At 57.9% G+C, this 25085-nt stretch overlaps 1 protein-coding gene across 5 annotated transcripts in view; it reads left to right on the forward strand.

Annotated features, from left to right (window-relative positions):
- The window catches only part of SGMS1 (sphingomyelin synthase 1), a 251021-nt gene that overhangs the window by 21049 nt on the left and 204887 nt on the right, over positions 1-25085 (forward strand). For all 5 annotated transcript variants that reach the window (XM_077874860.1, XM_077874861.1, XM_077874865.1 and 2 more), the window contains exon 2: positions 1130-1223. The gene's annotated coding sequence lies outside the window, so the exon portion shown is untranslated. The remainder of the gene's footprint in view (positions 1-1129; positions 1224-25085) is intronic.

Below are 25085 nucleotides of genomic sequence, written 5' to 3' on the forward strand. Positions count from 1 at the left end.
GTGGATTTTTTTTTTTTTTTTAAGATTTTATTTATTCATGAGAAAGGCAGAGACACACAGGCCGAGGGAGAAGCAGGCTCCCTGCAGGGAGCCTGATGTGGGACTCGATCTCGGGACCCTGAGGTCATGACCTGAGCTGAAGGCAGACACTGCACCACCACCTGAACCACCCAGGCGCCCCAACAAGGATTATTCCTCAGAGAACAAAATGCAGTGCACCCCCCCCCCCAAAGGGGCGTGTGGATGTGTTTGCCCTCTTGGCCTTGAGGTTGGCTTTCAGAGAGCGTCGGGTGGGGTGGGGGCGCCTGTAGGCTGAGGCAGCCTTGAGCCTGGGGTCAGAAGATCTAAGCAGAGGTTCCCCCTCCGGTGTTTTCTCGTCCAGCATCCTTGTCCTGCGTCGTCTGCGACACTTGGCTGCGTCCTCAGAAAGCGGAACCCATAAGCTCTGCCTGCGTCACAGGCCGCGGGAGGACGTGCGCCGTGGTGGGTGCGTACGGAGGCACGCACAGGCCGCGGTGTGGCTGGAGCTCGTGGGGGTCGGTCCTGAGTGTGCACGGGGCAGGGCCCCCGTGGCGTCTGCGGGATCCACGGTCCGGCTCTGGCCCCGGAGGCTCCGCTTCTCTTCCCAGGGCAGGTTTGGGCTGCGTCACATGCGTCTGGCTTCAAATGGGTGTGAGTTAAACTTAATCAGGAGTTTCTTCGTTAAAAGTGCCGAGAGGGGGTGAGGCTGACGGTTGTTTCCCACGTTCAGGATGTGATGGATCAGTTTTTTTCTCTTCACTTTTCTCTTTGCTTAAAGACAAATATTTACAGACCCGTTTTAATCCAGAGGCTCGTCACATATGTCAACCGAAATAGCTCTAATTTATTTTATTTTATTTTATTTTTTTTTAAAGATTTTATTTATTTATTCCTGATAGTCACACGGAGAGAGAGAGAGGCAGAGACACAGGCAGAGGGAGAAGCAGGCTCCATGCACCGGGAGCCTGATGTGGGATTCGATCCCGGGTCTCCAGGATCGCGCCCTGGGCCAAAGGCAGACGCCAAACCGCTGCGCCACCCAGGGATCCCTAGCTCTAATTTAATAAAAATCCTTGGTGGTAACGTGTTGTTTCACTTACGCTTGCAGGATGAGGGCAGCATGAGCGGCCTCGAATGTGCCTTTGGGAGTAGTTAGCCTTTCGCTCTTGATGAGGAGAAGACGTCGGCCATCCGCTTGAAGGGTGAGTACACGTTTTTGTGCACCTTTTTATCATAGAGACATGAGACCTACGTAAGCGCTAAAAGGCTGTGCAGGAGATTGGGGGCATCCACCACCTACAGCTAGCAGGCAGCATCTTGCCACAGACGCGCGTGTGCGTGTGTGCGGGCTCGTACGTTTTTCTGCTGAAGCGTGGAAGGTGAAACTAAGCTGCAGGCATCATGACGTTTCATCCTACGTTCTTAGGGCTGTAGCTCCTAAAAGGGGGGACATTTGCCCCTGAGAGGCATTTTAGAACATTCATAAACTATGTGGTGTGGAGTCATTTAATTAAATGGTTATAATTTCCTATTAAAAGGTGTGATTTTGAATTTATGATCCTTTCACAGCTGATGTAAATAAAGTCGTGTTTCAAAAATGTTTGAAATCCCAAACAGGGATTTATTTAAAGGCGGATAGGAAGTATGAATTTGCTTGATATGAGGGACGTTTGCATATTAGGACTGGGATGTGCACTTGCACATGTGCCCCGCCTAAGAGGACGGCCACGTTACCCTCCCGTGGTCTCTGCCCGCCTGCACCCGCGCGGTGGCATCCGGCGTTAGGTCCATGGGTCTGACCACTGCTCTTCCCTGTCAGCATTCACGAGTAGACCGGTCTCTGGGCTTGCATGTGATCGAAGGTCTTCCCAGGGTTTTTCACCTGAACTCCCAGGAGAGCGTGAGACGGCCAGCTGGTAACGTCTCGTCGAGGTTACTGTGTTGAAACCAGCGTTTGAGACATTCGCAGGGGCTTCCAACGCTGTGACTGGACTACTTGAACTGAAACTTTCCATAAAACCCTAACGATGTGTTCACTATGATTAGAGCTGTAGGTTGTTACACATCATGGCCAGCCACGCCATCACTTGCCACCGCTCGGTGGTTCTGCACGGCGGGCGGCTGCCTGCTGTTCCATGTTCTCAGCTGTGTGTTTGTGGTGTCTCCCTCACGTGGGCCCTGGGAACCTGGGCACTTTGTTGGGTGTGTACGAACTACACTTGCCCATTTAGAGCGGTATTTCATTTTATTTATTTATTTAATTTAAGATTGTATTTATCCATGAGAGACACGAAGAGAGAGGCAGAGACCCAGGCTGAGGGAGAAGCAGGCTCCCTGCGGGGAGCCCGATGCGGGACTCGATCCCAGGACCCCCCGGGGTCATGGCCTGAGCCTAAGGCAGACGCTCAACCGCTGAGCCGCCCGGGCATCCCTGGAGCATTATTTTAAAAGAAGTGTATTGAAGTGAGCCGGATAGGGCCGTGGAGGCCTCTTACATCCTCGTGTCTTATGTGGAACACAGAGTTAGTGACGGGTGAGGTTTCTTTGCAAGACTCTGACATCGTGAAGGAGCCGTGACAGGAGTTGTCGTTGTCAGCATGATCCGGTGTGGTTTTTGCTTTTTGGCCTCTGGTTGGACCTTGAGAAGATGATGATGAGGACATGGGCTCCGTGTGGGGTGGACGGAGAAGAGGAAGGTGCCGGGGCCCCGTGTGGGGTTCAGTTAGCCCTCTGCTCCTGGGCTAGTGGTTTTTCTCCGTTGAAACAGGGGATGTGAACAGAAAGGACACACCTTGCTAAGCCTCCGGCTGAGGGTACTCTCACAGCCCGAGCGCTCCGTGTGGCCAGCCCTGGTCAGGGGGCAGGATGTGCCCCCCTCCGGACCCTGGACACCACCTCGCCCCGCGGGAACCACGCTCCTGACTCCCAAGTGCGCATGTGTGCGTGTGTGGCCTTCAGTGCAGTTGGTGGTGTTTTGTGTCTGGCTTTTCCCGCCCACCGTGTATTACGTTGCCCGTATCGTCTCGTATAGTTACAGACTGTTGCTGCTCATTGCCATGGAGCATCCTGTTGTGTGAGCATGAAACGGTTTCTTGAGTCCATTACATACGGGTAATTTTGTGGGGGGTTCCCCTCCCCGGAGCCTCCCCAGCAGAATGAGGGCCACGCAGGGTTTCGTCCTTGTGCCGACAGCAGGGCAGTGCTGGTCGTGCAGCCCGTGCTCAGCTTCTGAGGTCATGAGTGGGGAATCCAGGTGACAGACGCAAGGCGCAGGCTCGGGCAGGAGAAGCCTGTGGTTTTTCAAGTCCCGTAGTGAGTGCTGCGCTCCTCCCGGGACTCCGCATGTCCCTTTGCACTTTGCTCCCTGCTGGCTCGGGTTTTCTGCAGCCCCGCAGGCGGGCGTGTGCCGTGTCAGCCCGTGGGCAGTCAGGGGATGTTTAGTCGGTAGGCGCTGCTGTTAGGTGTTGGCGGAGGAGAGTGCTCTTGAGCACCTGTGCTGGGTGGGCCAGGGGGCACCTCCCTGGAAGCCGGCTGTGCTGGGGGGTCGGCAGGTAGGCTCAGAGGCTGTGTGGGTGGGGCCTGCCCCAGGACAGGAAGGGGGCCGGGCACCTGAGAGTCCCAGCACAGAGGCCTGGCCCACGTCCGCCTGAATTCTGCAAGGCCCCGGCTTTGAACCTTTAGGGACTAGAATGTTCCTTGTAAGGAAGTGGTTCCCATGGGATTTGGATGTGTTTATGGCCATATCTGGTTTTTGTAAATAAAGTTTTATTCAAGCGCGGTCGTGCTCACTTGTTTATGGCTCGCCCAGGACTGCTTTTGTGCCGCAGCTGCAGAGTGGAGGGGTGTGAGGCTGCAGGGTCGAGGAGCTCCAGCGGTGGTCGCAGGGCCCACAAGGCCTCACAGGTTCACCATTGGGCCCTTTCCCAGGCGTTTGACAGCTCCTCCTCTACGTCATAGAGCAGGGCCGTGGTGGTGGTCACCTCTGTAGTCTTCAATCGTCTGAGCCTGTTTAATTCTAATCCCTTTATTTACGGGGAAGCCACTGCACGGCGGCAGTCAGATGTGGCTCTTGCCCTTGTGGGACTTACAGGAGGCTCCTGTGAACTGGACGCTCCGCTCGAGGGTTGTGCTTTTTATGCATCAGAACAAAACCATAAAATGGAGATGGAATCGCCCAAGTCCTCGATTTTAAGTGAGTGTGTTGGTTACACTTATTTTATAAATTTGGTGAGCGCTGCCCGTAACGTAAGGGCTGCCTCCGCTGTAAGGTGAGTGTCGTACGGGCGACGGGGAAATGGCCGTGTGTCTGTCTCCCTGCGGTGACCACAGACTCTCGAAGGCAGCGTGTCCGGCGAGGGCCACGGGCTTCAACATGCCTGTCCCGGCAAGCCAGGCGGACCTCCCGTCGCAGGCTACCTGAGTAGAAAACACTAAACTCAGCAGAACAGCCTACGAGGTGATAGAGCTTGGAGTGTGTGACAGGTGCGTCCGTCTGTCACAGGCTGACCTGTTTGCCTTCGTGAGGCTGTAAAAGTTAACGGAGGCCATAGAGGACACGGGCACGGGCACGCGGGTGGAACGGTTTCTCTGTTGCTTTGCCCCCGTTAGCATTTCCACGCGTGTGCGTAGGTGTGTTAGGGGTGAGTCTGTGCCCCGTCGTCACCCCCGCTGCCATCCACAGACCGGCGGTGCCCGTGACCCGTCTGCACGGACCCTCGTAAGCCGTCCTGGCTGCGTGGCCTGCCCCAGCCTGCGCCTGAACGCGCGCTCGGACGTCGTGGTTACGGTTGCCTAGCTGCGTGTAACGATCGATGATAATCAGTGACGATTTAAAGATGAGGGAGTGCGTGACGTCCTGGTGTACCGTGTTCACTCCTTGCCCCAGGAGCCCCCGGCGCGCTGGGACGCCCCCCGCCTCTCGGGCAGCCACGTGGGTGGCGGTGCTGTCCCTGCCCGGCGGCTCCCGGGCCCGTCGCTCCGCACCGGCTTGTCCACTTGCCGTAGTTAAAGTGAAGGTGTCGCTCGTCTCTCTGAGGAGGGAAGGGTACGTGGCCACTCGCGCTTTCTGCTTCTGTGTTTAAAATGTGTGCGCAGATTCGATCCCAGGCTTCACGAGTAATTTTTTATGGTGCTGCGGGTTTAGGGGTCAGTGAAAGGAGAACCGAGAAGACCCACGTAGTCCGCACGTTGTCTGTGGCGGGAACCGCAGGCCTCACTGCTGTGGTTACGGGGAAGCTGCCGGAGACGCCGCGAGGGTGGGCCACGTCGCCTGGTCTGTGGCGTCGGGAGAACTGGACCTTCCGTCCTTACAACCGGGACCCCCTCCGCGTGGAACCGCAGCCCAGGTGTCTGCGGGGGGGGCGTGTTGACTCAGCTGGCCGTCCAGGCGTGGACCTGACCTCAGGAGGGGCTCCGAACAGGGGCTCCGGGAAGCTTCGAGTCCACACTGATGAGGGGTCCCCCGGGACGCAGGCCGCGTTCCTGACCCTGTGTCTAGTGCGGGTCTGCCCCTGGGACCGGGCCAGGGGCCTGTCCTGCCTGGGTCGCGTCCTTCGTGCCGGGAACCCACGGTCCACGCGTGTTCAGCTGGGGATGAAGCGCTGGTTCATGGCAGTGCTTCCCTCCAGAAATGGGGCTGGGGTCCCGCGGGTCACGGGGTGCTGGCACGATAATAATAATAATACTTGCACCTTATTACGGTTTGCAGAGCCTTCTTAGCTGTGCTCTCCTGCGTGGCCTGAGGGCGGCATCAGGGGGAGGGGTCAGGGAGCGGCCAGCTTGCGCGTCGCTGGCAACGTGCGGTTTTGATGACTCCCCTCCCCTCTGGCCCCCCCCCCCCCCCCCCCCGGCTCCCCTCAGCTTAGCCTTGGAGAGAAAAGCGTCCACCCTGCCGGGCTCTGGGAGGGGCTGCGTTGCTTGGTGGTTGCAGGACGCTGAGAGCGGGGCCTGGCGGCTGGTCCATGTCCCTCATTAGGTCGGTAACTCTCACAGCAGCCCTGCCCGCAGGGTGTCCTCCTCGGGTGACACGTGCCGCGGCCGGGTCTCCCGACTTGCTCCTTGTTCCCCCGCTGGTCTTTGTAATGATGGGGCGTGTGGAGTCACAGGAGGTCCAGGGAGCAGAGTAGTCTGCTGGGGGCCCCTGGGAGGGCACGGGGCGGGGGGGGGGCGCATCGCTTCTGTGTCTGCTTGCGGGAGGGTCTTGGCTTCCCCTAAACCCAGTGTCTGCAGGCGTGTCTTGGGCTCCAGAGGCACATTTCTGCGAGGAAAACTGTGCTGCGGTGGTGAGCGCCCGCTCGGGAAGGTCAGCCTGGTGTGGGGTTGGCACTCGCCCGGGAACGTTGGCTGATTTTCCATCAGATCCAGGGTTTGGACCTCAGAGGAAGCAGAGCCTTGCGTGGGCCGGAGGGGCTGAGGCTGCAGGTGTGCTGGGTGAGGACGCACCTTCTGTCGGAGACAGGCTTGGGTTGGCGTGGGTTGGTGTGGGTTGGTGCCGCCAAGGCCTCGGCTGCCCTGTTGGGACCAGACACCAGCTTCGTCCTTAAGAGTATCCCCCCACGGTGTGAGAGTGTTTTATGGAGAAACTGCTCACACTGGCTTCCCGAGGGAGGCTTGCCCCGGCGCACAGACCTCAGAGCGACCCAGACGTCGGAGGAGGCCCCCTGCTCCCCGAGGACAGGGACAGTGATGTCTTTGTCCTCGCTGTGGGCTCCACACCCTGGAAACCTCAGGTCTCCCCGTGGGCGATGGCACATGTCGGATCTGTGGCTGCGCACGCAGGGGGCAGCGTGGGGGGTTCCGCGGGGCTGGGCCTGCCTGCAGGGCTTTGGGAGAGGCCTGGTGTTCTCGAAACTCCCAAAGCTGGCTTTGTGGCCAGACCCACGCGTTTGCCCTGCGGCGGCCTTGGCCCTGGTCCCCCGCCGCTGCTGCCTGGCGTGTGGGAGGCGCTGAGGTTTCTTGAATGAACACGTCTGTGTCAGCGGCGCCTCTGTCTTCAGTTCGGGTTCCTTCTGCTGAGAAACTGTGTGCCGTGTGGATGTCTTCGGGAATCAAAGCTTGGAGTCCTCCGTCACCTCCTGTGTGTGAACACGCCGTGTTCGGTGGTCCCTGGATGGAGGCGGTGCTGTTCTGAGTACCGATTCCAGCACCACCTCTCCACAGAACAGCCTTGTCCCGAGAATGGAGGGCTCAGCTGCGGATTCTCTAGAAACGACCCCCGGCTTGCCCCGTCCTCGTGGGGATCATGGGAGGTCTGGAGGTTGAAGCCTGCTTGCTGTGTTCTCAGTTCCGCGGGAGCTCCCTGCCTTGCTGAGCCGTCTGGGATTAAATATTAGTGGTTCCTCCATCGTCTTCACTTGACTGCATTTTAAAGGTGGGAGACCCCGGGCGACCCTGTTTCCTGCGTGTCAGCAACGGAGAGTTCTTCTCTTGATCCTACTCCGCGTTCTCCACGGCGCTGTGAGCTCGTCCTGTGGGTGACGGTGCGGAGGCAGAGGCGATGCGGCCGAGGGGCCACAGGCCTGCTCTGCTCATTCCACGACCGTACTCATGCCAGCACCTGCGCCATCCCCTGCTTGATCTCTTCCCGCGAGCGTCTTATCACGAGAAGGGTGGGTGCAGCACAGCCAGGTATTTTGAGAGACAGCGAGTGTGACCACAGATTTCAGGCACACGGATTTTGCTTTTCTTGGATTTAATAATTAAGTCTTTTTTTTTAACTTATTTTAGAGACAGGGAGAGAGAGCAGCGGTGAGGTGTGCAGAGGGAGAGGGTCTCAAGCAGACTCCTCGCTGAGCGTGGGGCCCGATGTGGGGCTCGATCCAGAACCCTGAGGTCACGACCTGAGCTAGAACCAAGAGGCGGAGGCTTAACGGGCTGAGCCACCCGCTGCCCCAGTCATTGTCTGGTTTTAAAAGTGTGTGCAAATCGCTAATTTACCTTCCCTGAGACTCTTCTCCCGGTATCTGAAGACATGAGGTATTTCATGAGTTTCACGTGTGGACGGAGCCTCTGCTGCGGGCTCCTGCCTGGCCCGCGTCTCCACGCCGCTCTGGGCTGCCTTGTCCCGCTCCAGGACCGGCTCCCTGCTTCCCTCATGACCTCTTCTCTCCTCTCTCCCTTGTCTGGTGGACCACATCTTCTGGAACCTTCCCAACAAGTCGGGGAGGTTGACGTAGGAGTCCTTAAGCGTCTGAGAGGGTCACACTGGTTTCCAGCCTGGCTGGCCGTGACGTCGCGCGTGGAGGCCTCCGAGCCTCAGGGCGGGGAAGGCCTGGGCCTTGTCCCCTGGCTTCCAGCGCGGTGGAGCCCGGCCTTCGGCTGCCCGGCCCGCGTGGGCCTCGCTTTCCCTCCTCTCCCCGACTCTCAGTTCTTAGTGTTCTGAAATGTCGTGGTAATATTCCTTGGCGGTCGGGGTGGGGGCTCCTTTCATTTACTGAGCTGCGATCCACTGGGCACCCCGAGGCTGGAAACTCATGTCCTTCGTTTTCAGAAATTTTCTCGAAGTCGTTACGGACCTCCTCTCCATCTTCTCTGATGTTCCCGTTAACGCGGCTTACCTGCCCTGTGGCCGTCCTGTCCTGGACGCCGCGCCGACCGTCTTCCCGCCTCACTTTCTCGTCTTCTGTTGCCGTCGTCACATTTTCTGGTTGCATTTTCTGACAGCTCTGTGTTTCCGGGTGGCGATCTCCGGATCTCCGGGTTGCAGAATCTTGTGATTTCAGGACGGGGTATTTTCTCGGAGTTCTCCGCGGGGGTTAATCACGTTTCTTCCTTCTCTTTTTTTTTTTTTTTTTTAATTTTTATTTATTTATGATAGCCACACACACAGAGAGAGAGAGAGAGGCAGAGACACAGGCAGAGGGAGAAGCAAGCTCCATGCACCGGGAGCCCGACGTGGGATTCGATCCCGGGTCTCCAGGATCGCACCCTGGGCCAAAGGCAGGCGCCAAACCACTGCACCACCCAGGGATCCCCGTTTCTTCCTTCTCTTTGAAGCCCCTCCCCTCCCTGCATTATGTAATTTCTGCTACGTTGCTTTCTCTCCCTCCTGTTTCCTCCTTTGGCGTCGGACGCTTGCTCTGACTGTGCATGCTTGGCCGTGAGGCGTCACGGATGCGCACACCTGGGCTCTTGGGCCTGCCAGGTGGGTTGCAAGACTCTCTCCGACCTGCAGCTCCAAACAGGCTCAACTCTTAACCTCTCCTGTTGTCTGTCCCTGTGGCTTTATGCTTTGAAAAGCATTCCTTGTTCTTGTTTGGGGCTTTAGGAGAGAGACGGCCTGTGTGTCATTTCCCCGTCTTTAACAGGAAGTGGACGTGGAAGTCGTACCCTGCAGGGCAGGGCTGCTGGCATTGCTGCTGCCCCCGGGCCGGCCCTGGCATCCCCTCCTTCTTAAGACGTGACGTATACGTAGGTGGTCTCAGCAGAGACCTCGGCTTTCTTGTTAACTGCGTAGCAGCTGCCTCTTCTTATTTAGTTAAAGGCTCTCATCTCATTTTGGATATAAAATGCCAAAAAATTTATAAATAATTGGGCTTTGAGACAAAAAAATAAGGAGCCTTAAAAACAGTCTTTATTGATCTTTCTAAAAGGAATTTTTCCGAGAGTGAGCGCATAATCCTTAGATTAAAATGCAGCTGACACATTAAGCCTTCTTACATGGAAAGCGTAATAATAGGCTTTAATGCCGCTGTCCTTGGCCACCCACAGAGGGCATTCCCGAGGGCCGGGCCTGGACACCGGGCCTATTTGTGATTTGATCCCTGGTAAATGCTCCAGAGTGGGTCAGAAACTCTGGTAAAAAAAAGTAACCTTAATTGTGAGAGCAGGTCTGTGCCGAAATCGGGCAGTTTTTCGGGGTGAGTGTGGTTCTTTTGATAGAGGCTGACGACCTTGGGTGACGATTTCCTGCTGTGGCCCTTGTGGTGACACGTCCTCTGTCCAGCCCACGTGCTGCCCTCCCGCTCCGTGGAGCGTAGCCCCCGAGAGGGGGTGCGGCCCCCAGAGGGCCCGCGGGGTGGCTCCTGGCCTGGTGACGACGAGGTAGCAGCGTTCGAGGACCTGCGGCTCTGGGCGGCACCGCAGGGGCAGGAAGCCTCTGCCTCCGTGCGGCCTGCTGCCCTGCAGGCCGGCCCCGCGCCTCTCCCCTGCAGGAACGGCCGGGCAAAACCCAGAGCTCGCTTTCTGCTTGAGAGCCTGGGCTTTCTGTTGCTCTGTGAGCTGTTGAGGAAGTGAGAGCCCTGGGTCTCCAAAGCCTAGAAAGTCACTTAACTCACTCTTCCTGCTCGAGCCCCAGACCACCGAGGGCTACTTCTCATTTTGTCTTGAGATGGAGAATAGGAAGCCCAGCCCCGCGGAGATGCCTGTTTGTTTGTTGCGTTTTTAAAAACAGCAAAACAGCAAATACAGATATGTTGGGGATTCTTTTTTTTTTTTTTTAAGAGACTTTATGTATTTATTCATGAGACACACAGAGAGGCAGAGACACAGGCAGAGGGAGAAGCAGGCTCCATACAGGGAGCCCGATGTGGGACTCGATCCCAGGGCCGACAGCAGACACTCCACCACTGAGTCCCCACGCGTCCCTACACTGGAGATTCTTGCAGGTTAGGGAGGGACCCTCGCCATTTAATCAGCAGCCCCTGCCTTCCTCTGTGTTCTTCTTTCTCTTCCGTGTGCCTTCCCAGGCATCTCCTGGTCTCTTGACGTGTCTGGCAGTGAGCGGGCTCTCCGAGCTGTGTCTGTGACTCGCAAGCAGGGACCAGACGATGACAAGTGCGCCGACCGGCGTCCGGGCGAGGTCTCCTGGGTTCTGTCCTCCCCGGCGATTATCAAGCTGGTGCTGCGGTGACACGTCTGCTTTCGAGGCTCTGGCCCCAGTCGGAGCGAGAGGTTTCCTTAGTTACCCTCCGCGCCACTGAACCACCCCAAGGCTTCCCGAAGGCTTTCTAAATTCTGAGGGTCAGTAGAGGAAGAGATGTGCGTGTGTATACGTATTTATCCTTTCTTCTTGTCATTAAGAGCAGAACTGCAGCTGTTCCTTGCAGAGACTACAGGGTCGGGTCTTGGCCGGAGCGCGCGTGCTCCCGGGGCGCGGAGCCCTAGCTGGAGCCCTAGCTTGCTGGACTCGGGGCTGGGGGGGGAGCCCAGCCGTTCCTCGGTTCCAAGGGATTGAGCTCAGTGGCCCCAGGGCCGCCCCGAGGTTGCACTGGGCGGGGACAGCTGCAGCCTGTCCTCTGCGGTGGGGGGGGCGGCGTCGCGGGGATGCCCCCAGCAGTGACGTCAAGCCTTATGCTTACAGGCTGGATGATTCTGTGATTCACAACCTGCAGGAGACAGACCACAGCCTTGCCCTTTGTGACCCCAGAGTGTCATGAACAGGCGCCCTCATCGGGTAGAGATTGGGAACTACCGCATTTCTCCTCCGGGAAGGAACTGCCCTTCGGGTGGACGCGACCGAACTGCCTTGCCCACTGTGGGCCGGCCCTTGCCCGACGGGGAGAGGAGAGGGCAGCATTTGTGCGTTGGGCCTGCCCGCAGGGAGGCGTGCGTCCCTCCCGCTGCAGCTGTGGGCGCCGCTGGCAGTGCGGGGGGCAGGCTGAGTGCAGGCTCCGGGAGCCGTGTGCCCCAGGGATTCACAGCTGCTGGCTCCTCATGCAGGGCCCCGGGGTCTGCGCCCCCGGTGGAGGCCACGGCCGTGATGCTGAGCCGGTCTCTCTGGAGTCCGTAAGGGCTGGCCCGGCCTCGCTCCTGTCGAGGGAGGTGGGGTCTCCCCTGCCGCGGGGGCCGCGTTGGCATGTGCACCCCCTTACTGTGGGCGCCCTTGGATCAGCAGCCGGGGGCTGGTGGGTGCCGGCCTGAGGGTGGGCTCACCAGCTGCTCCGTGGCTCTGGGGGACCCTGAGTCTGACGGGGGGTGGGATGCCCCTGGGTGGTGCTCAGGCTTGGGGGGAGCGGAGCTGGGGTGCTGGGAGCCGCACAGTGCGGGAAGAGGTCTGCGTGAGCGGTCACACCGCGTTGCTTCAGTTTCCTCTAGATTTCCCGCAGAACTAAGAAAAGCCTCGGAGGGCACCGGCGATGCTTTTCTGCCCATGCTTGGGCTGCGGCTCTGCAGGTCGGTGTGGGCCCTGGAGCCCGTGCTTGTGGGGGAGGGGCCCTCAGAAAGCTTTCTGGAAGCTTCTCTGTTAGCCTTCCAAGCTCTTCGTGGTGGAGGCAGTCCTGCGGCTTACTCCCTACTGCATGCTGCGGACAAGGGGGATGAAGAGGGCAGAGGACAGTAGCCCCTACAGAACACGGAGGAGAGCAGAACAAAAGGATCTCTTTCCAACCCGCAGACCTCCACAACCACAGCTTCACTTAAAAGATTAACAGGTGCCGTTCCCTGCGGTACCGTGTTTCCTACTGTTTCCTCACCGTGTTTTGGTGAGCTCGCCGTCGTGGTTTCAGCAGTGGAACCTGCTCTGTGCGTGTGTGTGCACGTGTGTGGGTTTTGGAAAGAAAAAGTAACGTATGTGTACGTGCACACGTGCACACGTATGTGCGGAGCAAATGCCTGTGGTGGTCTGGTTGAGGCCCGCCGGTCACCTGCTGCGCCCCCCGCCCGCTGACACCTTTAGCGTACTGCCCACGACGCTGGAGTCCGGTGAAGTCTGTCATTTATGTGCAGGGAGTTGTGCATTTTGACCTTCGTGTTGTGGGAAGTGAGGATGTTGGGGTCCAGGCGGCCGACGGGCCTCAGCAGAGGGGGCTGCTGGGTGCTTGGGCCGCCCCGTCTACGCAGTACCCGCGTCCCTGGGTATGAGTCCAACCCTGGGGCAGCAGTTTCAGGAGTTGCTTCCTTCTGACTAGAAGGAGGGACGTGAGCCTTGGAGGCGGTGGCCTTCCCGCTGGGGGGGGTGGGGGTGGCGGGCCTCGCACACGCTCCTGTCTCTAGGGAAAGAGACGACCCGTGGTCAGAACTTCTGTGGAACGCACGGCAGGGGTCGTCCCCCTCTGGTTTTCCTGTGTGGCTGTTGGGTTGTCATTGCTCCTCCTTTGGCGAGTGGCGTGTGAGAGCCCTGGTGGGGACCTTGGGGAGTTTACTTCACCTTCTACGCCTTCTAGGCCTTGGTTTTCTCATCTGTAAATTGCGGCTGTGGTTTGGCTCAGAGTTATTTTAGGGGTTAAATGAGGTTTTACACACAATTAATACCTACGTGTATACATGAGTTCACGTCTGTGCTAACAGGTGGGTTCTCACGTCTCTGCTGTGTGTGTGCGCGTCCCTGTGTACCGGGTACGTCTGGTGCTCAGCCCGGCACCTGGCACACAGTAGGGGCCCAGTGCACAGGGATGTGACCCTGTTACCTGTCGTTTGCTACAGTTACTCGCCAGCACTCGGGGGCGCTGGGCTTGTTCAGTGCTCGCTGTGTGCAACCTTCCCACACACAACAGCACTGGCTGTAGAGAAACGGAGACGCTGCTGGGCTTTGTTTTGAATTACGTCCAGGTTTTTGTTTGCTTCTGTTGGTTTGTGTTCTTCTGACTCGTAGCCTCTGTCTTTTCTTCATGTTTGGTGCATTCCCTTAACGTCTCGACAGGTGAGGCAGACGTGATGTTTCTCGGGGGCAGAGAACCTGGGCTCTGGGAAGACGGCCTCATCAACACGTGTTTATCTTTTTACATTTTGGGGTTTCCCGTATGTCCGTGGACACTGAGGGAGAAAGGATTTGTCATGAACCAAACCGCATCCATGCGGCAGCCATTTGTTTTCCTACTTTTTGTCAGTAATTTGATCCAAGGCTGGGTCGGCAAGAGATGACTGATGTGTGCAGTCGGACCCGAGGCCTTCCTGCCAGGGGCAGGCTGCTTAGGGCGTGCGCTTGTCCAGAGGGATCGTGGGCGGCAGCGCCTGCTGGGCCTGGAGCAGTGGCAGAGACCCCCGCAGGCCCGGCGCGCTCAGTACGCCCCTCCGTGGGCGCGGGCGGAGGGCCGTAGCACTCCCACTGGGTCCCTAATGGCACTTTTTAAAGAAAGATTTATTTATTTATTTATTTGGGGGAGAGCGAGAGACGGAGAGCAAGAGCGAGCGCGAACGCAGTGGGGGCGGGGCGGGCCGAGGTGGGACTCGCTCCCAGGACCCGGATCACAGCCCGAGCCCAAATCGAGAGTCGGGTGCTCCGCCCACGAGGCCACCCGGTGCCCCGTTTTCACTTTTAAAGGGAAGTTGACATGTGAGGGGGTGGCATGCCTGAGGATGCTCAGGCATCCCTGAGCTGTGCTCACGAGGGTTCACGTTGGACTGTTTCTGGGTTTATTCACAGAGGAAGTTCAGGGGAGCTGGGCCCACGATGGCCCTTCCCCTGCGCTCCGCTCCGCACCGGCTGCCCGGCTTCCCGTCACTGACCTGTGGCTCTTACCCGCCTTGCTTTGGAGGGACGGAGACCATGAGCGGCCTCCCAAGGGGCTGTTCCTGCCGGGGGGACGGGGTGGGACGGTGGGGACCCTATGCTGCTGCTCCGCGTCCAGCGGGGACGGGGTGAGACGGTGGGGTCTCGAAGCCACTGCCCTGTGCTCGGGCCTCCTGCTGGAGGAGAGCCGGGCTGGCTGCCGAGGTCCCCGCAGCCTTCCTGGCCGCTGTCCCTCTGGCCCGGCGCCGTGCAGCCGCTTTCGTCTCTGCTGCGCGCTCCGAGGGGCCAGGAGACCCGGGAGGCCCAGCTGTCCAGGCCGCGTGGCGGTGGCAGAGGCAGCCGGGCCTGCCCGTTACCCACATATTGCTGCCTCCGGCCCGCGCAGGGTCCACTCGAGCCCCTGCTGCCTCTGCGGCCGCATCCCTCCCGCATCCCTCCCGCGACCCTCCCTTATCCCTCCCTTATCCCTCCTGCGGCCCTCCCTCATCCCTCCCACAGCCCTCCTGCATCCCCGCATCCCTCCCTTATCCCTCCCGCAGCCCTCCCCCATCCCTCCCGCGGCCCTCCTGCGGCTGTCCTGCATCCCTCCTGCGGCCCTCGCATCCCTCCTGTGGCCATCCCACATCCCTCCTCCATCCCTCCCGCGGCCCTCCCATGGCCTGGCCCCCGGACATGTAAGCTTCCCCCTTGCGGCCCTGCAGTGCCCGGGACACAGTCCGTCCAGCCTCCTGTCGGGCGCAGGGAGGACGTGGAGAGGACGGGGGTGTGCTGGGCTGGGCTGGGCTGGCCAAGCTGTGCAGGAGAAGAGCCTGCCCCGGGGCTGGACGTGGTGTAGACGGGTGTGGGCCTCGCCGCCCCTCCGTCGTCCTCCACTGTGCTGGTGCCTCGCTCATGCCTTCTTTCGAGCCTTCACTAGGAGCTCTACTAAGCAACAGTGTTTTCTTGGTTTCTGTTTTTTTTTTTTTTTTTAAGATTTTATTTATTTATTCCTGAGAGACCCACACAGAGAGAGGCAGAGACACAGGCAGAGGGAGAAGCAGGCTCCTGGCGGGGAACCCCATGCAGACTTGATCCTGGGACCCCGGGGCCACGCCTTCACGCTGAGCTGAAGGCAGACGCTCACCCTCGGAGCCCCCAGGGGACCAGGCAGGAGCATTTGAAGGACCTTGCTGCTTGTTCCCGAGTGACCTAGACACATGTCTCCACACCCTCCCCGTGCCTGACGGGTGGAGGGGGATGGGGAGGCATCGCGCCATCTCCACCAGGCAAAGATTTAAATACTTGATGTGAGGATGACCTGAGCGATACTGCAGTTTAGAAATGTGGTGTTTCTGCAAAGTCTACAATTCAGGGAATGTTTGAAGTGGGAGAGGATGTCTTCCCCCATGGAGGAAGGAAGCTGGGAAGCATCTGAAGTGCGTGCGTCCGTTTCCTCGAAGCCCCCTCTGTGTTGCATCTGAAACAGGAATCCTGAAGTCGAGTGCCCCGGGGGCCGGGCAGGTGGCAGATGAGCGAAGTAGGTCAGAAGCTACATCCTCGCCGAGCCGGGGCCTGACCGCAGGAGCAGGTGCTGCGGGAACCCGTGTCTCGTCACTGTGTGGTGGCCACGCGGGGGGACGGGGTGGGGGGCAGATCCTCCAATCCTGATAGAAATCCAGTTTTGAGGAACCAGTTGAAAGCCTTCACGCCGTGCCCTGAGGGCCACACAGAGCCTGTCTGGGGTCTGCTTCTGGCTGCGGCCTGCCTCCCTGAGCCTGCTGGTTTTGTGCTACTAGAATAGGTCGTATAGAGCCCAGAACACTCACAAAATAATCACTGGGGTGTTTTACATTAAAAAAATACAATTTTCAAGCTCAAATTAGAAACGTGTCCGTTGGATTTGAATCCTACTCTGTCTGCTGTGTCTTCACGCTACAAATGCAGAGCAGGGCGCCTTGCGCATGGTGGACCCGTGATAAAGGTTTGTTAGCCTGTACTGGAGGCTGAGGACTCGTGAGAATCCACGCTCTTCGGGTTTCCAAGAAGCTGAGAGAAATTCAAGAGCAGATGAAGCTGTCAACAGAACAACACAGGGAAAATCGATAGTGTTCTGGGGTAGTGTCCTCCTGTGTGTCCAGCAAGTAGACAAAGCTGTGTGCCCAGGACCGCGGCTCCGCCCTGAAGGTCAGGGTGAGAGGAGGGGCAGACGCGTGCACGAGCACTTTGCAGTGGGAGTCTCTGTAAGTCTCCTTTTCTGAGCGATCACCTCTGTGGTTTAGCTGCTTTGATGTTTTATTTCTGTCCTCTTAACGCTTCTGAAAGCCAGGGGTTGTCAGATTCGTTCTACCTCGGCCCGTGTGGTTGCAAAGAAGAGCTTGAGCGGAGAAAGCAGTTATTGGAAGAATGTCCAGCAGTCACCCAAGGAGTCAGAGCTGGGGGGTCAGAGCTGTTGCAAGAACCGCCCCACAGGAGAGGGAGGCACCGCCGTGCTGCGGGTGCCCGGGGGGTGCACCTGCTGGCGCCAGCCAGGCCTCACGTGGGCAGGCACCGCCGTTCACTCAGCGGCATTCTTCTCCGTCCCCGTCCCTTTGTACCACCTGCTTCAGGTGCAGAGTCCTGGGTGGGAGCATCTGATTGTGCCCCCCCCCCCGCCCCCCCGGCGTGTGCCACACCAGGTGCTGGGACCGGGACGCCTTCTCTCTCAGCAGCTGCGATCGGGGCTGCCGGCCACCAGCGCTCGCCTCCTGGAGACGAGGTCCTGGACACCGCGGCAGGTGAAGCCTCCAGCCCGGGGCTCGGGAGTCAGGTGCCACGCCATTGCCAGCGTGTGGCGCCTTGGGGCAGACATGAGGTTGTGTGCTTGGCTGACGGTGGAGTCGAGGTATTAATCCTCTTGTGTCCGACTCCCAAACTGCTTCTCGTCCAGGTGCATCTTTGATGTAACACACCTGGCAGCGTCAGGAGGCCTTTCTCAACATCGGGCCTGACGCGGGCCTGGGTGTGCAGCGCAAGCTACCTGGTGGAAGGCCATGTCGCCCTGCGGCGAGGGCACTGCCATCCATCGTGGCAGGATTCCCCAGATCCCCGTAGATGGCGTGGGACATGCATTTGGACACAAGCATCTTCTAATGGCAAAGATTTGAGAAAGTGATCTTTGTTTTTGTGAATTCTACAGGCACCTCTGTGGGTCTGCTGGGTGCCAACACGGTACGAAGCCCGGGGTTACTGCTGGGACAGCTTCTGCCCTTGGCCTTGTTTCAGAGAGCAGGGAAGGCAAGGGCAACAGGGTGCAAGCACTTTGCTTGTTTACTGGAAAGCTGGCAAAAGAGAAAACTGTGAATTAAGGGTAGACACCATGTGGGGACAGAGCGGGGTGCCAGGGAACGGGCAGGGGGCAGCCAGTGGGGTGGGCACTAGGGGCGGGGTGCGCGCGGGGGGAGGGGGGGCCTGTTCTGATCCGCTGTCACCTGCCCTCGCTCACTGCGGCCTTATGGCATTTTTATCCTGGGTGAAACTACTTTTACTGGAATCCATTAACTCTGTGTGGTTCTCGTTCTCAGATGTTCTCTCTTGATCACTTAGTGTCACGCTGGCTCGTGCTGCGTCTGAGGGCTGGACCTCGGAGAGCTCTGCGGACCACCGGCGCTCCTGGTGCGTGGCCGCCAGTGGGCGCGTTGCTCAGTTCTGACTGTGGCTGAGTTTGCTCGGCCCAGCACTGTCAGGGATGTGTGGCCCCGACAGCGCAAGCAGAGCGCCGGGCTCCAGGCTTTGAGAAAATAGTACACTTCCATTAAAATACATAGAACAGGGCGCCTGGGGGGCTCCGTGGTGAAGCGTCTGCCTTCGGCTCAGGTCATGAGCTCAGGTCCTGGGATCGAGCCCTGCATTGGGCTCCGTGCACGGTGGGGCGTCTGCTTCTCCCTCTCCCCCTGCCCCTCCCCTGCTCGTGTTCTCTCTGTCAAGTAAGTAAATAAAATCTTTTTTTAAAAAGCCTAAAAAAAAAAAAAAAAAAGCACAGGACAGAAATTCAGCTTCACCCCGTAAGCACATGTTCCCACCACCCAGGTTAAGAGGCAGAGCTTTCCCAGCCCTGACCTCTCACTCCCTGGGAAGCAGGCATGTCCCGTTCCACCCGGTGCTGCCTGCACGGCTCCCTGCCTGGCTCCCTGCCTGCGTCCTGTCCCCTGATCCGGGAAAGCCTGTGCTCTGACCTCACTGTCCCAGGCTGTTGTGAACGTTCAAGTTCACGCTCAAGTGACAAGAGCAGGAATGTGTGTGGACGTGAGGGTCCCGTGTTCTGCATCTCGATGTCTGGTTGGACCACAGGTTAGTGCACTTGGCCTGAGGCCTGGAGTCTGGCCAGGCCCTGGGTGGTACCTGCTTGTCTTTCAGGCCGGCCCCTCGGCCCCTCGGCCCTCTCCCCGGCAGGTCGGGTGTCAGGGCCCTGACAAGCCCTGGAGCTGTCAGCCGTCACGTGGAGGTGGGCTGTCACTACCGTGGCTCCGAAGCTACGTGAGCGTAATCAGAAACCCTGCACCTGTGGATCCTGGTAACTGAAACCCCAGTCACTATGGGACAATTGCATAGGAGACCAGCTCCATGAGAAAAGCCTCTTATGCAAGATGATTTGAGTTGGGTTTATAGGAGTCTGTTTTGTAGTCCTTTGTGCTCACTGAATTAGTCCCTTCGGTGGCCTGGGACTGCCTGGCCTGGGATGGAAGGCCGTCCTGCAGGTGCTGTGTGGGGGCGTGGCCGGAGAGTGATGGGGAGCGAGGGGTTCAGGCCCGCGCTTGTCAGGGTCCCCGCCTCCCCTGTGAGTTGTCACCCTGATGCCGGGAGGGCTTGCTGGAGCCGCTGGGACGCAGCTGCTGAGGTTTCCTGGGCTCGGGAGGAGCTGGAGGTCCCCTGATGAGGGCCAGGGCAGAGACCGGATCAGAGCACGGGGGTGTGCTTTGAGGGTGCAGCGCTGGGGGTCGTGGGCAGATGCACGAGGAAGGGGCAGAGAAGACACAGGGTGGAGGCGGCCTCTGCGGCAGGGTCCAGCTCGGTCGGCCAGCCCCTGTGTGAACGGGCGGGAGGGCTCATCAGACCTGGAGCTTCCTGAGCCGCACACCGGGCCCTGAACCGTGTCCTATGGGTGTCAGGGCCAGGAATCTGCATTTTAACAAGACGGCTCCACTTTGTGCAGAGCAGCGTCCTAGAATCTCTGATCTAGAAAGTGGTTGTTTGAGCCATGCATTTGGGTGAGAGTTGAGTCGGAGCGAGGAGAAACTTGGGAAGGAGAGAGAGTGGGCTTCAGACACGATCTGGAGAGGAAATGCATGTGAACGGGGAGTCGGGGGTTCATAGTCCGTGCAAGAGCCTCAGACTTTAGCTCGGCCTTTCTGTGGGGCGTTCTGAGCCCCGAGGGAGACGTGCCTCCTGTGCTCTGTGCAGGTGCTCCTCCCTGTTCCGTGTGGGAGTGGAGTGGAAGGTCAGCTTCCCGGGGCCCTGGGTGGGCAGGGGTCCCGTTATTCCACAAGCAAACCTGCCTCTGTCTTGCATCCGTCCACCTTCAATTTAGCTAATAGCCAAGTTCGTCTTCCATCAGCTGAGAGCGGAATGGTCAAGGAGCGTTCGGGACCTGAATGTATTTTTAGCTCACTTTACGTTGACCTTTTATCAGTCAGTGTTTTGGGGGGCTGCTTTAAATCTTGCCATGCTTGAAGATTCAGGCTTTGTTACTTATGAAGGGTACAGAGGACACCTGGCACGAACACTGCCCGCGGAGCCGCGCTCATTCCTAGAATCCGGGGATGGCCGAGGGTCAGGCTGGGAGGAGTCCCAGAAGCCCTCCGATCCTGCAGTGTGTCCTCGCTCGGCCGTCGGGGCCAGATGTAGAACTTCGCACCGGCCTCGCAGCTGCGAGGCGGGGGTGGTGATCCCACCGGCTCGTGCTGGGGGGCATCGCGGGCTGGCATCTGCAGAATGCTCGGCTGGTCCCACTGCACAGTAAACGCTCGCGGGCCGTAGCACGGGGGAGCAGACCCAGGGAAATTTTGATTTGCCTGAGGTCATGTAACTAGTTCAAGGTTCAGAAAGCGTCCTTAACTCCTCATTTTATTTTATCCCTGTCGACCGTACCAGTTAACTTGCTCTTAGACTGTGGAGCTGAAACTTTACGTCCACCCGGCGTAAGCACTAGGGTTCCCAGCCTCTGCTTAGCCTCAGTGCCGAGAGTGTTCTTGAAGGAGGGAAATGCCCCGGGACGATGGCGCCGTGTTAGGGGAGAGGGACGGCTCGGTCACCGGGTGCGATGCTCTGAGGGTCGTTGCTGTCGGCGCCCCTGCTGGAAGGGCCGGGCTGCCAGGAGCCTGCACAGGGCTGCCCTCTCCCCGCTGCCCTGACGGACCTGCTTTCCTCAGTGTCTGGCGCGAGGACCTCAGTGTCTGGCACGAGGACCTGCTGCTTGTGTTGCCAGAGCCCGTAAGAGAAAACAATGCACACGTGTGTGTACGTGCCCACATCAGCTTGCGGGACGGCCTGAAGGTCCACCAGGAAGCCGCATTCTTGCTGGGCTCTTCCCCGGCTTCAGCTCCTCTTTTCTGCTTCCACGACTTTCCTTATTAAGGAGGGGTGTCAGGTGCTTCTCCCTGTTTACATGGGTGACTTGGGATTTCCTACAGCTTTACGTAGGAGAGGGTGGATTTTGGTTTTCATCACATCTGAGTGATGGGACCGTCACAGCGTGCATTGTAGTTCCTGCGCGCCCGTGAGCACCTGCTCCGGGCTACGGTCTCCACCCGGAGCTCACTAGGCCGGAAGCCCGATGCTGCCCGCTGGCGAGAACCTCCGCACCCTGGGCAGGCTCAGAGAAGTCCTGCTAAAACCTGGCGCCCGTAGACCGTGAGCGCAGGGCGGCCGCTTACCCTCAGCGGTCCCTGTATTGCCGTGGATGGGTTACTTAGCTTTGGGTTCAGCGTCCTCACCAGTAAGGTGGGATTGTTTCTAGTTCAGGTCTCATGGGTCTCCCGTATCAGAGTCGGGCTCTCTTTCTCCCTCGCCCCCAGAGCAGCCTGGGTGTGCAGTGTGGGGTCCCCTGCCCTGGTGGATAGGATTGCAGATGAGGCTGTGCGCACAGACAGTGAGGGACTGCGAGTGAGTGGGACTGGCAGGGCTGGGGTGCCTCTGGCAGCGCGGTGGGCGTGCGCCCCGTGGGTGTACGGTTGGTGGCTTGGGTCTGGTGTTGCTTCAGGAAGCAAAGGCAAGGGGCGCCTGGGGCCTCAGTCGGTTCAGCATCTGTTTTCAGCTCCTGGGATCGAGTCCCGCATCGGGCTCCCTGCTCAGTGGGGCGTCTGAGCCCTCTCCCTTTCCTGCTCTCTGTGCTTGTGCGGACGCACTTACTTGCTCTCTCTGCCAAGTAGATAAAGAAAATCTTAAAAAAGATTATGTCTGGCAAGTAAAATAAGGTCTAGGGTCTTTCTTGTCCAACCTGTAGAGCTTCAGGAACAGGTCTCTGATGAGTGATGTTTGCCCTGTGGCACGTATTTCACATCCCCTTACATCCTGGTCTCTTTCTGGTCAGAATTCCCATTTCCAGGTGTTGTCTGAACGGGTCGGTGTTGGGATGGTCTTTGATGGTCAATATCCTTAGGTCCAAGGCCTTAAAATTTCATGCCCCAGAACACTGACGGAGTCCAGTCCTCCAGTTACCATGGAAAGGTGCCAGCTGCTATTTTTCATCACAGTGTTTGGCTCATCCCACGTTGCTTCTCTGGGATATTTCAGGTACGAAATGTAAGCAGCCTGGGATAACGTGGTTATGTTTGTGGAATTGATGCGGAAGGTTCCAGCCCGGGAATTAGATTTAGCACACGGGTGAAAGCTTATGTGGTGCCTTGAATACAACGTCCTTCCTTGTAATTAAAAAAAAAATAAGCCGATGAACAGTAATGATGATGATGACGATGATGTTGGGAGTTGGCTGGGCCATTACCACATGGAAATCGCCAGTTGTACTCTGAAGCCATAGGGTCCAGTTGAAGAAGCACCGAGGCAGGAGAGTCTGGTGGCGACTCGCATGGATCTAGAGCCAGAGTCCGGGTTTGGATCTGCCTCCGCCACTTAGTAGTCGTGTGATGAGTAGCTTGGTTTCTCTGTGCCTCAGTTTCTTCGTTTGTAGGATGGGAGGAGTAGTGATAGGACGTGTCTCAGCATGGCTGTGAGGATCGTATAAGGCGGTGTGAGCCGACTGGCTGAGTAAGGCTGCGTTGAGGCCCCGGAAGCTTGAGAGCCACCACGTCCCCCGCCGTCCCTCCCGCAGGCCCGTGTCGGCCGGCCGCGGCGGGAGGCAGTTCCCCGAGGCCTGTTTGGGGTGAGCGGAGGAGGCACTGGTTTCTGTTGTGTGAACAGAGCACGGCCTCGGAGGATAAAGCTCTCATTTCCTTTTTTAACAGCAAAATCATTTTTCTGGTTGCCATCATTTGGTTCAGGGTGTGATTTCTACGACATTTATATCTTTTCTTCACATTTCTCCTGTTAAGGCATGTTTCCTGCTTCAATTTTCCCTCTTATTAGACATTTTTACAACACTTAAAACCTACTTAGTATAAAAGCTAATTGATTTACTCTGTCTTTATACTTAACATAAGGTATTAAAATTATCCTGACCTCATTATCGCGGGTATCTAAAGACATGTTTGATGAGAAATAGTAACCTTAGTACTATTTACAGAGAACTGTTTATGTGGACTATTCAAACACTGGAAAATGCTTGTGAACATCACCTGGTCGTGTTTGAGCGATGTCAGCACTTGGATCTTCTGGCAAGATGCACGCAGTATGCAGAGCCGGGGCGTGTTAAGCGTGCTGTGCATAGTTTGTTAATAGGACCTGTGTCTGCAAGAGGGACTCCGCGTTGGCAGCAGACGGGACTCTGGACACACACTCGGCACACGGCATCGGCGCGGGCAAGGCTGAGGGGTCGGGTCGGGCGGCCTCTCCTCTCGCGCTCCCGTCCAGCTCACCAGATGGGCGGCCTGACCTTTCCCGAGCTCTGCTCGCCAGCATTTCCTGCTCCTACTTTGCTCTTGATGTTGAGTGGATTCTCTGGATGGCTGAGCAAGTAGCAGAATTGGAATCCTTTCCCCCTGTTTCTTGACTGATTTTTCTTGGGGTCCTGAACATCTGTGAGTTTCCCAAGAAATTCTGGGAAGGAGTTAATGCCCGGACAGCCCGTCCCCATTTCTGTCCCGCCGCTCTCCCGAGGCCCCTGGGTGCCGCCCGCACAGCCCTGTGTGTCTGCCGTCTGGTTGTACTGCTCACCTGTCCTCTGCCCACCGTGCGGGGCCGCCGTGGCCCCTCGCTGTCAGGCACACAGGCACGTTCCCCTGGGAGGCACCTGTTGTCCGCCCCACCTGCAATACTCCTCGCCTCCCTGGGAACACACTCCCATGTCCCCTTGGGAATGAGACCTCAGCTGACCACTTAAGCCCCAAGTGCTCCCCGTTCCCCTGTGGCGCCCACCACTTACCTGCCACCACGCTGGGGTGGCCCTAGGGGCGGGGACTCAGTGCCTGTTGTCTGCCCAGCAAGGGCTCTGCAAATATTTGTTGAAGGAGTAGGTGAGATTACTTGGGCGGTTTTGCCGGGAGCAGGTGGGGGAGGGAAGATTGGTGACGGGGAATGAGTAAGAGGTGAGCGCCTTGGTCTCCTGAGGTTTGCTGAGAACCACCCCAAGGGCTGGGGAGCACAAGGGGGTCAAGAGGCAGGGAGGCGGGGGCAGACTCCCAATGGAACCTCTTTCACGATGGAAGGAAAGGGGAAAGGGATGCGATCTGGAACATTCCGTTTCTGGCTTGGCAAGACCTAGATGGTCTTCCTGTGTAGCTGAGATAAAGAATACCGGAAAAAACCTGACACCAAAACGTCTCTTTTATAAGGCAATTATATTAATAGGATAAAAGAATAACTTCCCTCTGCAATGTGTGTTTATCTGAAATACAGCTTCTCAAAGCCTCTAAGTAACCTTTGCTGAAATGCCGTTTTTAATTTGAGGTCAAGTTTCCTAAAATGTCTCGAAAGCCAGCCGCAGGGAGGCTTTGGCCTCCGGGGAGCTTGTATCTTTAGACAGAGAGATCTTTCTCTGGGAGCTAACTGGAGTTTCTGAAGGTCTGAGAGCTTAATTAGCTTTCCAGTGCCTTGACTCACTAACAGAGTTCATATTTTAAATACGAAGTTTGCAGTTCTTCCTTTTAATAAACGTGCCCTTTCCTGGGGTGGGCTCTGCGGCGGAGGCTCCGGCCACACGGCTCGTTCCCTGGCACGGCCCTGGACTGGCCCGAGCGGCCCCGAGGCTGGCGGCGTCTGGCCGGCTGGGGTGAGGCTCCTTTGTGAGCCAGGCTGGCCCCGTTTCTTTTAGGCCTTGAGTCAGGATGACGGTGAACCTCACAAACACTTGAGTTAACGCCCCTTCAGACGTGTTTTGGAAATACGTAGAGTATGACTGGCAATGAATTCTGATTCAGTAACCTGGAGGGATCCAGAGCGATCCTAGATATTTGCTGATTAAGAAAAAACACAAAGTTGCTGGATGTGAAGTTCTTCACTGAGGACAGCCCATCAGTTCGCCCTGAGCTGATGCTGTCTCCCTTGTCACCGGCCACGGGGGATGCTGGGCCTTTTGCTCGGCTCTCTTGGAAAGCGAAGATGATGGCAGGTT

This window comes from Canis aureus, chromosome 27, assembly GCF_053574225.1.
Source record: "Canis aureus isolate CA01 chromosome 27, VMU_Caureus_v.1.0, whole genome shotgun sequence".
NCBI classification, from domain to species: domain Eukaryota; kingdom Metazoa; phylum Chordata; class Mammalia; order Carnivora; family Canidae; genus Canis; species Canis aureus.